Source organism: Topomyia yanbarensis, chromosome 3, assembly GCF_030247195.1.
Source record: "Topomyia yanbarensis strain Yona2022 chromosome 3, ASM3024719v1, whole genome shotgun sequence".
NCBI lineage: Eukaryota > Metazoa > Arthropoda > Insecta > Diptera > Culicidae > Topomyia > Topomyia yanbarensis.
Window position 1 is genome coordinate 2,157,638 of NC_080672.1, and position 8,294 is coordinate 2,165,931.

Sequence of the window (8,294 nt, forward strand, 5' to 3'; positions counted from 1 at the left end):
AACAATAGAAGAGATCTATCATAAACAGTGAAATCATAATAATTTAATTAAAATCATAATAATTAATTAAAATTAAATTAAATAGAAATAGCCTAAAATATGTTAATACCTTGAACCCTTATGTCTTCAACAAAATGGTTTGTAATAGCTCTTCCCAAAATTTTGCTGAAGACATTAAGTCTGGAACGTCATTTTTCATAAATTCCCTACTTTTAGAAGGTGGTTTTCTCGTTATAAATTCTATAACGTTTTCGTTTCAACTCGACGCATTCCTAAAATAAAGAAAATGTTGGAAGTTATGCAATTGTTTGTTTGTTTGTTCGTTTATTTAATTGAAGGCTTTAACCTCGTAGGTCATTCGCCTTAAGTTATGCAATTTTTAGGTGAGCAGTTCTAAGTTTCATAGACATTAAAGCAATTCCAGTTTCGTCTCCTATTACAAAAAGACCCCAATCCATAGTACAGTACACCCCTTCAAAACTTAACTCAATATGATAGGAAATTATGATTATGATTATGATTGATTTCAGAACTCTGGAATGAGTTTCTATTGGAATGTACGCAAGTATTTGATATTGATGTTATTAGACAACTGTGAGATCAAGACCAATAGATCAGTTACAGATCAGGATCGCATTTCCTCAATTTTTCAAAGGTCCTCATGATGTTTCAAATGAGCGACCAAAAATAAAAGTCGTAAGGACAGAACATGCTTCGTAAAATCCGTTTCAAATCTATTAGAATATAAAAACCGGATATAAAATTCAAGCATAAAAATCGGACAGTGACATTCTTTTGTAAGAGTCGGGTAAAAAAACCGGAAAGAAATACATCCGATTCTTACAAAGTAGTTCTTGTTAGCTGACTTTTAATCTTGAACATCAATATATACGGATGCTCTTAAGAGCTATTTATTTATTTTTAAACGATTTTTATACTGGAAGTTCACCCTTGCCGAGTTTTACGGGTGAGACCTTTTTAAGCGATTCTTATGCTGAAGGATTTCTGTCCGATTTTTATGCTTGAAATTTATTTCCGATCTTTATATTCTAATATGTTTGAAACGGGTTTTGCGAAGCATGTTATATCATTGCGACTTTTAATTTCTAATGTACTGATCAGATAATTATCATTGTAATATTGAATTAAATCAGTCAGCATCAATAAATTTTTAACTTCAATCCAATTATTTTTTTTGTGAGGAGAGGGGGTGTGTTTAAACCCCAAAACATCCTCTTGGCTACACCACTTCTTGGAGTTATTCCTTTCGCTTTTCATTTTCCGAGAAATGTTTCAGATCGATCCGATGGTTATAAGTCAGAAGGTTCGCACAAATGAAATTTTTTGAACCGATAAGGGTTCAAGTTCCATCTAGACAATTCGGAATTGTTCGGTGGTTATTCTAGCTGTTGTAGATAGTAAAATGAAATACGAAATTCGCTTTATCGAAATAATATTTGGCTCATTTGAATGGATTATTACTATACTGAACAACAAATAGACAAAGGGGACACAAACAACAAGCCATAACTTTTAAAGCATTCGAAATATGTATTTGATGTCTTCAGTAAAGTTCGCAAAAGTAAGCGCTACAAATTTTCTGAAGACATTATTTCAATATAATCACCTCTAAGAAAATTTAGGAAAATATCTCACTCTTAGCGGGATTCATCAGTAAAATCACAATACAAAAGGAAAGGGCATATTGCATCCTTTAAATTCTCCGAAGGTAGTATTGAACAAAAATTAACCGTTTTGGCGCTAATAATACATTGAATGTTTTTGGTCTTATTTCTGGTTATGGCAAATAATAATCATTCGTCCGCATTTTTGATAATAGTCCGATTTCAACAATCTGTAGTTCGTTCGAAAAGTATTCGTATAAGCTTTCTAAAAATATATAAATTGTTTAGTTTCGTCGTCGGCATCAAATTTTAAAAAAACTGCGATTTTTGTACCTTCAAACATTCATATCTTGGAAACTAAACATCAGAATCAAAAACCATTTAATGGCGTTCTGTTTGCCAGGCTTTCATTTAAAATTGGTTTGGATAAGATCGGTTCAGCCATTGATGAGAAACTCGAATGAGAGTTTGTCCATTACATACACACACAGACATTGTCCCAAATCGTCGAGCTGAGTCGATTGGTATATAAGACTCGGCCATCCGGGCCTCGGAAATTTTTTTGAAAGTTTGAGCGAATTCTATATTTCTTTTCTAAGAAATGTAAAAATATGTTATTCGATTATTGATAATTCGAATCATTTAAAAAATCCATCAAACAAAATGACAAAATACATATGTATTAGCATTATAGAAATTCCTTACTGAATTCATCAAAAATAAGTCCTCTTGTTTCCGCCCGGGATCGAACCGGGGGCCTTCCGCGTGTTAGGCGGATGTGATAACCACTACACCACGGAAACAAACTTCCTAGCAACTGACAGCTATAAGCGACACGACTGACACACATTATCACTTTTTTTTGTCCCATCCAATAATAGCAGTACATCAAACACTGCAAGGGCCCGATATAATATACCAACTCTAATCAGTGTCGCTGTCGCACACTGTCAAGTTATGTGAATAGCTAAATATTTTTCTTCATCGTGCCCTAACTTCGCCTACGGAGAATGTTCGACGCCTATTTCAAACCGCCAAGCTGATGAATGTGATTGATGGGTTTTCGTGTGGAAGCAAGAGGCTTTTTGTTGTTGCTCGCTGCGTGCGGTCCAAACCAAGGCGTTAAGTCTTATCTAGTGACACTGGCTTTTAAAACATTCAACGTACCCAAACGTGAAACAAGTTCGTAAAAAATTACCCAATTAGCTGATTGATTAGATACGGGTTGTTTCGATTGTGAAGCTGTCATCATCTGCAGATATCATAGCTGGCGATGACTGTGTCATCTGCACTCAGGAGGGAGGGTCCGAGGAATAATTTGGGTCATTGGTGATCTAGACCCTCAAATCCAAGTAACACAACATATAATTTGCAGTATATTAGCATTCTTTATGCATAGCTGTTGTTAATATGCATTAAAAATTGTTTAAAAACTTCTTGCCAGTAAGTAGCATTCTGAATGCGCGATAGACAGACAGTAATGTTGCCGTATATTTTCCCTGAAGTAACTTTTAAATAGCATTTAAAACGACTTAAATGCTTATCAGGTAGCCGTCAAGATGTATTTGGCATGCTTATTGGTTACCTGGGGTATTACATCATTTGGTGATGCCTGTTTATATGACGATTTGCTATGTGACCGCACTCTTCAACCCATAGCTCCAGAACCAGTACTTCAATCCAAGCAATTGCAATAGCAGAACACATACAGACATTTACAAATCTCTGTCGAATAAAACTAACAACTTGTTGCAATTGCTGTTTGGGTGGATCTGATGGGGGTTGCCTACTATATGCAAAAATATTGTATAACTAACAAAATCAACTTACTGTCGCAGTACCGCTAAAACTAATAACAAATAATTAGAATTCATATTCTACTAGGATACATTTGTTCCAAACACTTGAAAACATTTTCGAAACTCATCTCCTGTGGTCAGCGCTCACACTAACCTTCTGTTTGATAGAACAACCACTCGGAAAGGCTCGAAGCACGCCTGCCATATTCATACCCAACAGTGTAGGACACTCGCCTCCGTCTTTGGATTATATTCTCCGGTTAGCTAGAAATTTGCTACCACACCGGTTTGACGGTGGCTGTGTCCTTTTAGTTTACGAGTAGGAAAGATGTTGCAGTACCCAGAAGCGAAGATAACAGTTGAATGCCTTCATTGTCTTCGGTTGAACCGTTTTGTGTCCCGGCGTGCATACATGTCCTGCGGTGCCAGCCAGCCAACACCTGGACAACTGCTGTGACGATGACGACGATGAGGCTAATTAATTTATTAGGTTATTCCCTACAACACACATATTGATACTGACTCCGGTTTCCGGATCGTGTGGGTGAATGGGTGGGGTGGTACGACGGTCGGTGCTTGAAGATACCTAGGGGTGGGTAATTTTGGTATGAGAATGAGTAAAACTAGAAGGATTTCCTATATAATATAACTGTATCCAGAAAGTGTTGCCATTCCTGTTTGAATATTTGTATGTGGAAAGCTTAAATTCAGGACAATTCAAGAAATAGAAACTAGTTAAAATAGAAACGAGTTGAAATAGCTGGCATCAACCATGCATCGTAGTAGGCACTGTTCGACCTGGTCTCGCCAACAACGTTCGACATTGTTATCCATAGCACAGATTGTTTGCATAATTGATAGACATAAACTATTAAACAAACAGCCGATTTTGACTATTATTTGATAAACTACCACTGTTCCCTCTCTCTCACTCACTCTGTACTAACAAGCAGGAGTGGTTCTAATATATGTATATTGTCAATTCTCTTCTAGCACACGGTATCCTGATGGGTTTTGGACACCCTACGCATCGCTTATTCGGCACGGTTCGACTGAGTAGGTGATACAGTTATTATCCGCCTGGCAAACACGAGACGAAGCGTCGAGAACCCGGCGGATCATCTCAATCTGTGCTTCAGGGGGATTTATGCTATCAATAATTCACCTGTCGACATAATTGTGGGTGGCTCGGGGGAAAGAGTTATGGTTGTGCACGATTATTGATGGAGTTAAAGGGAATTGGTGGTGAAGCGGAAAGCGACGTGTATATAGATAAGTAGATGAATGAGCTACTGTCATTGTTAATGTCTTAAAATCAATAAATTTTCCACCGCTGAACTGTTGGGAACACAAGGTATACTTCTGACAGGTGGTTAGTCAAGGAAAATGCACTAAATGGCTATCAGTACAGGGATATGATTTGTGTAACAGGAAGCGTTTGAGGAGAGTGTAATACTGATTTGAGATTTTTAATAGTACAATAAAAGTCCTGTTTTAAGCCACCTAATGAATATACAAGTAAAGTTTTCATTGTGTGTAGGAAATAAAACTGTCGTTTTGAAATTCCATCAGCATTGAACAACTTGCCACTAGCCGGCGCTAAGGTCGGTCAGCAATCAATATACGGACCTTGCGCGCAAGCTTGGTTACAATAGTGGTTCACGCATGCGAAGCTGTGTGCATCAATTTTTATTTTCAAAGAAGTTTCATTTAAAATGTAGTCAGGGGGGGGGGGTGGGGTTCGGGTTAAACCCCCTCCCCAACCAAAATTAATTGGATTGAAAAAAAAACAACTTGAAAAATTGTGGGAATTGGATCTTGTAACTGATCACTTAGCCGAGGTTCATAGTTGTCAAATTATCATGAGCTCTTTTTTGTAGAGATGTTCAGAAATATGGATTAGGGACAACGATTCGAAAAAAACCTACAAGCAGAGTTGGAAATAATTTTATTTTAATATTTCAAGTTGGTGGCCATTAATGATGTATCTTTGAGTATTGAATTGAATGGTGTGATAATTTTGAACATAAGCACTCGTTTAGGATGTTTAGTATTTTCGAAGAATATAACAACGTAAAGCAGCACCTCTTCTAATAAAATAATTTTGGCGGTTAATCTTCCTAGAAGTAATTATAAAGTATTTATTTTACAAACAAATTTAGTTCGAGATTTAAGGGACCACTTCAATGGAAAATAATGTGTTGAAAGTGAAAATATTCTAGGAACACTGTTGGTTACCTTGATTGCTTTGACAAGACATGCCAAACAAAAATCTAGCGTTTCATTTGAAAAAGTCGTTTTTCACTAATAGTTACAACATGCTCAACAACAAACTCGTTGTGCAAAAATAAGATTATATCCTATAATTTGAGTACTGCGTAACTGGAACTGGTCAAAGCATCATGTGGCTCATTTATTATGATAGTGCCATTAGTTTTATATTCGATTTTTCGGATTTATATAAGGCAAGGTAACGGTACACAGCAGAGATGCCCAGCCATGTCCCCTGATAATATTCCTGATGAGAAGAGAAAGGGAGACAAAAGGAACGGGAATGGTAAATGACAACACAATACAATCAACACAAAACAGTAAACAGCCTGAATTGTTCATTCCCGGAGGAATAATTAACCCTACTGATAAAGCCTATAGCTCTTTGCCACACTGAGTTAGGAACAATAGCATATCCTTCCTAGCTCCCTGTCTAAAAGTTCGTCTATGTATATAGAACCAAAAATCCGATTACGCAATTGTATTACAGTAGAGCAATTACATATCAAATGATATGAAGTTCAGTAATCGAAATCACAAATAATACTCAGCACGCTGAGTAGGAAACATGTGATAATTGAGTTTACAATGTTCAGTCAGTGCTTTGACTAGAATGTTGCAACCGGCAGCAAAGTTTCTTTTGAAGAAGAGGAAATATCTCAAAAATAAAAGATCTGGTGATTTTAGTCCTTCGGTAAGGATTTTTTGTACAATTTGCCATCGAGTGTACAGTAAAAAATATTCGTATGAAACCCTCATTGCTGTAGAGAGGAGGTAAGTTTTGCAAAGCCTCTGTTGTATTCAAATTATCATTTAGCTACTCAATTTTTATAAACTTTTTTTCACCGACATATATCTAAGAATTCAAAAAAAAATTGTAGCCATTTATTGCTATAAAAGATATTTGTAAAACTATTATAACGACCCTAATCAAACTGGCAATCTAGTTGAAAATTGGCTTATGATCAGATGTGATTTCGTTTCTTTTGCAACTCAATGCTTATCTATACGTTCTCGATGGTAGATTCATAGACTGTTTTTCATCATCAATCCTTTTTCTGTGTTTTCATTCTCTATTTGATTGTCCATTCCATGACAACCGCTGGCAGATGTCTTTGTTTAATTTGATAACAGATTTCTCATCCTGATTCTATCTGATCCCGCAGAACTTTTCTTTTTTGTGCTGAAAATAGTCACATAAATTTTTGCAAATCTTTCCAGCAAAAGCCTACCTCGTACTTCGAAAAATCTTTCTCGTGGTACCCCTTCTTACATCGATAAATTTTTATACCGGCTCTCACTTGAATGTGTAAGTTGCCTGTATAGCCGCTGTAAGCATTCGACTCGCAGTCTGGATATTCTCGTTTGTCGCCATTGGTCATTCAACGTCGATCCAGCCGTTCCACAGATGCCCTTTTATGTTTCCTAACACTTTGTGACTGTAGTAGACCGCCTCGTGAACCTGATACCTTGCTGTGTTTAGTTTATCTCTGATTAGTAGCTCATATATTCGTTCGTTGAGCTTTTCAACATATTCTTTTGCAGCATCCTGATTCAACAGTCACTGTTTGACCAAGCATGTAAAAAGTTCTCTCCCAGCACATCACGGTTAGAGTCGACGATTTTTGGAAGATACTAACACCGACAACATCAACGTAATAGCCATTTGTCAAAACCTGCTTGTTTTGAAAACACGTTTCACCATTCGGATGTCTACAGGTGTGTTTCGGAATATTTTGTTGTACTAAGTAAGTATTACACATAGCCATTTCTCTGGCTGCTGAGATATTGACGTTTATACTGTCGTTGGTGGTTCAGGGGAGACTCTCATATTCAATAACTAGGTGAAAAAAATCTTCCCTACCGACCTTTGCATTTGCCACCCCGCTGATCAGCTTCACGCCATGTTTTATGTACTCTTCGTACGTCATGTCTACACGTTTGTTGAACTCTCTTTCATATCATCGGGTTTGTCGTTCGTTGGTGCGTATACGTTGATAGTTGAATAACTTGCTTTTTCTCTTCAATAAGTAACTCAACTCATCATCACACTCTTAGTGAAGACTGCAATATATTTTTCAGAAGCCATCGCCGGATGCGATCAGTTATTAGACTGAATGTAAAAAAAACGATTGGCCACATTGCAAATGTTCTTTAGAGACAAATGATGTCTGCCTCATGCATAAGTTTCGATTATATACTACTTTTAGTATCTTTATTCACTATTGAATATAGAGTTTTACTGGAACCGGAAATACCGACAAATGCATTTGTTCATTTTTTGAAACATCGGTTCCATAAATTTGATATAATCCCTTTTCAATTAGCTCACTAGATAAACCGTTTGACAGCGATGAAAGTGTGTCAACAAATAGGCGAAACTATGGGTAGATGGCCATGGAATATAGTTTTTATGAAACGTGTTTGCACACTGCAACAAACGAACAACCATGAATGGTCAATTATGTCGGCATGTTTCATTCATTAGTTGAACGTATATCGAAAAAAATACGCATAAAAATTGTTTTTTTTTCATGAAAAAATGTACTGTCGATGCATTGGTCCATGTATAAAATTAATAATGTTTCGAAATTTATGT

At 36.5% G+C, this 8,294-nt stretch overlaps 1 non-coding gene across 1 annotated transcript; it reads right to left on the bottom strand.

The window, feature by feature from the left end:
* Nucleotides 1–2,355: 2,355 nt before the first annotated feature.
* Nucleotides 2,356–2,428, bottom strand: Trnav-aac (transfer RNA valine (anticodon AAC)). Its single transcript has one exon. It is a non-coding gene; the product is annotated as a tRNA-Val (tRNA).
* Nucleotides 2,429–8,294: the final 5,866 nt, after the last annotated feature.